We start from the raw sequence: 3,976 nt of genomic DNA, 5'->3' as shown, positions 1-3,976 counted from the left end.
CCACGGGCTTAGTTGTCCCATGGCCTGTGGCATCTTCCTGGACCAGTGACTGAACCAGTGTCCCCTGCATTGGCAGGTGGAGTCTTAAATGCTGGACCACCAGAGAAGTCCTCCCTAGTGTTTAGAGTCTCCAGACACAATAGGGTACTCAGTCAAATTCGGATGTCATTTATTGTTTTTTTAAGTAATATATTTATTTGGCCACATAGCTTGTGGGATCTTCGTTCCCAACCAGAGATCGAAGCCCAGGCTTATGGCAGTGAAAGCACCAGGTCTTAACCCCTGGATGGCCAGTGAACTCCCAAATTTGAATGTGAGATAAACAGTGAATATTTTTCTTGATATAAATATGCCCCCAATGTTGCATGAGACATACTTCTACTAAAAAATTATTTGTTGTTTACCTGAAATTCAAATGCAAGTGGGCATCCCGTATTTTCGTCTGCTAAGTCATGCAACCTTCCTCTTGTCGGGTGGGTGGAGACCATGGCAGAGTCTGGACCCCCTCCTGGGAGAGGTTGAGTGCCCTTGGAGGTGAGGGGTTGGAGGACCACCCAGTGCTCTTCACAGAGGAAGCAGTGGAGGGCTGTGGTGGCTGACGCAGCTGGAGATATCTAGAGAGGCAATAAATTCACCTGGTACAACCTAAGCCTGTGGGTTCTGGGAGGCCTTTAGAAGGAAATCATGTTTAAACTGAAATACTAAGGACTGGCAAGAATTTGCCCGGAGAATTTGTGGAGTAGTTCCGTCTGAATAAACAGCATCCACTGTCCAACCAGTCCATCCTAAAGGAGATCAGTCCTGGGTGTTCACTGGAAGGACTGATGCTGAAGCTGAAACTGCAATACTTTGGCCACCTCATGCGAAGAACTGACTCATTGGAAAAAACCTTGATGCTAGGAGAGATTGAGGGCATGAGAAGAAGGGGACGACAGAGGATGAGATGGTTGGATGGCATCACCGACTCAGTGGATGTGAGTTTGAGTAAACTCTGGGAGTTGGTGATGGACAGGGAGGCCTGGCGTGCTGCAGTCCATGGGGTTGCAAGGAGTTGGACCCAACTGAGCGACTGAACTGAACTGAACTGTCCAGCACCCAGACAGTGGTCTTCAAGTTTGTGTAACTGCCTTTAGCTGTAGTTTGGTCTGCACCTCAAAAGGCAACTCTTCTATTTGAGTTTGTCTCTGCAACAGCCCAAATAAATAAATGCACATCATCAACATTTTCTTGTGGCCTCACACCCTCTTTCCTCTCTGCCCCAGTCCCTTTCTACTTTATGTCTTTATGAATTTACTGCTTCTGTGTACTGATGCCAAAACTCAGCCCCTGAGCACTGGTGCCAAATGGCATCTCAGAGACAGAGTTTTGGGTGAAGCAGAAAAGAAAAACAAAAGGGACTACAGGGTGTCAATGCCCTGTCGACTGAGTGACCCAACCTGGGGGATCTGGTGAGGAGTTTTACAGCAATGAAAACTGACCTTTCCCCGTCCTGTGGCCACTGCTGAGTTTTCCAAATTTGCTGGCCTACTGAGTGCAGCACTTTCATAGCATCATCTTTCAGGATTTGGAATAGCTCAACTGGAATTCCATCACCTCTACTAGCTTTGTTTGTAGTGATGCTTCCTAAGGCCTACTTGACTTCACGTTCCAGGATGTCTGGCTCTAGGTGAGTGATTACAGCATCGTGATTATCTGGGTCGTGAAGATCTTTTTTGTACAGTTCTTTTGTGTATTCTTGCCACCTCTTCTTAATATCTTCTGCTTCTGTTAGGTCCATGCCATTTCTGTCCTTTATCAAGCCCATGTTTGCATGAAATGTTCCCTTGGTATCTGTAATTTTCTTGAAGAGATCTCTAGTCTTTCCCATTCTGTTGTTTTCCTCTATTTCTTTGCATTGATCAAGGAAGGCTTTCTTATCTCTTTGGAACTCTGCATTCAAATGGGTATAACTTTCATTTTCTCGTTTGCTTTTTGCTTCACTTCTTTTCACAGCTATTTGTAAGCCCTCCACAGACAGTCATTTTGCTTTTTTGCATTTCTTTTTCTTGGGGATGATTTAAGGGCAAGATTGCTGATAAGGATCAGGGTGTGTGCAGGGCCTGCACTCCTGTAATCTGGCCTCAGATGGTCTCCTGATGAGCTTCTGTGGTTCTCAGTTCAGTTCAGTTCAGTCACTCAGTCGTGTCTGAGTCTGCAACTGCATGAATTGCAGCATGCCAGGCCTCCCTGTCCATCACCATCTCCCAGATTTCACTCAAACTCACATCCATCGAGTCAGTGATGCCATCCAGCATCTCATCCTCTGTCGTCCCCTTCTCCTCCTGCCCCCAATCCCTCCCAGCATCAGAGTCTTTTCCAATGAGTCAACTCGTCACATGAGGTGGCCAAAGTACTGGAGTTTCAGCTTCAGCATCATTCCTGCCAAAGAACACCCAGGACTGATCTCCTTCAGAATGGACTGGTTGGATCTCCTTGCAGTCCAAGGGACCCTCAAGAATCTTCTCCAACACCACAGTTCAAAATCATCAATTCTTCGGTGCTCAGCTTTCTTCACAGTCCAACTCTCACATCCATACATGACCACAGGAAAAACTATAGCCTTAACTAAACGGACCTTTGTTGGCAAAGTAATGTCTCTGCTTTTCAATATGCTATCTAGGTTGGTCATAACTTTTCTTCCAAGGAGTAAGTGTCTTTTAATTTCATGGCTGCAGTCACCATCTGCAGTGATTTTGGAGCCCCAAAAGATAAAGTCTGACACTGTTTCCCCATCTATTTCCTATGAAGTGATGGGACCAGATGCCATGATCTTCATTTTCTGAATGTTGAGCTTTAAGCCAACTTTTTCACCCTCCACTTTCACTTTCATCAAGAGGCTTTTTAGTTCCTCTTCACTTTCTGCCATAAGGGTGGTGTCATCTGCATATCTGAGGTGATTGATATTTCTCCAGGCAATCTTGATTCCAGCTTGTGCTTCTGTGGTTCTAGAGGTTATCAAACTGTGACCTTCTCTCTGGAATGAAGAGCCCTTCATCAAATAGTCAACATCTTCCGTGTGTTGGGGTCTTAGTTCTGCAGAGGAGCTCACAGACAGTGCTGCGTGCAGCCCTTGAGTCAGAGCCAGGGCCCTGCCCCGGGCTGTGCTGCTGTTTCTTGGCTGCTCCTTCCTTGTCTCTCCATCCCCTCTCTTCCTTGATTAGCAACTGTTTGGACAGTTTGTTCCTTTGTAACTCAAGGTAGGTCTTGGAGGCTGAAGCCTATTTCCTACAATCAAGAAACGGGGGGAGACAGAAGAGCTGGGGTTCCCAGGAGCCACCTCCACCAGGGTCTTGCTTGGTTTCAGCGCCTCATGTAAGTGGGACCCATATAGTGTTTGCCCTTTCGCATCTGTCTAACCCCAGTCTTGACAGGCCTCAGGCAGAAAATTATTTGTGGAATGTGGATTGTCAGCTTCAAACATAAACTAGGTGTCCTTCCTAAATGGAACGTCTTGTCCTTTTGTTCCTATTACCTTAGGCCTTGAAACCACCATTGACTATTTTTGAATCTTGCTAACAGAGTCCTAAGATTGCAGAGTTTTTACATTTATCCATTCTTCAGTTAATCTTTCCAACAAATATCTGTTGACTACCTAGTGGGTGCCAGATGCTTTTCTAGGGAAGGCTGGTATTTATGGAGACAAGTTGCAAGAATAATGAAATATTTTCTCCTTATAAGTTAAATGTGCTTTTCCAAGTTCACCAAACTGTGGTGCTTTTGAACTGTGGTGTTGGAGAAGACTCTTGAGAGTCCCTTGGACTGCAAGGGGATCCAACCAGTCCATCTTAAAGGAAATCAGTCCTGAATATTCATTGGAAAGACTGATGTTGAAGCTGAAACTCCAATACTTTGGCCACCTGATGTGAAGAACTGACTCATTGGAAAAGACCCTGATGCTGGGAAAGATTGAAGGCAGGAGAAGGGGACAACAGAGGAT

This window comes from Bubalus kerabau, chromosome 15 (genome assembly GCF_029407905.1).
Source record: "Bubalus kerabau isolate K-KA32 ecotype Philippines breed swamp buffalo chromosome 15, PCC_UOA_SB_1v2, whole genome shotgun sequence".
Lineage (NCBI taxonomy): Eukaryota > Metazoa > Chordata > Mammalia > Artiodactyla > Bovidae > Bubalus > Bubalus kerabau.
The sequence above is the reverse complement of the archived record's forward strand: the minus strand, read 5'-3'. Positions refer to the sequence as shown.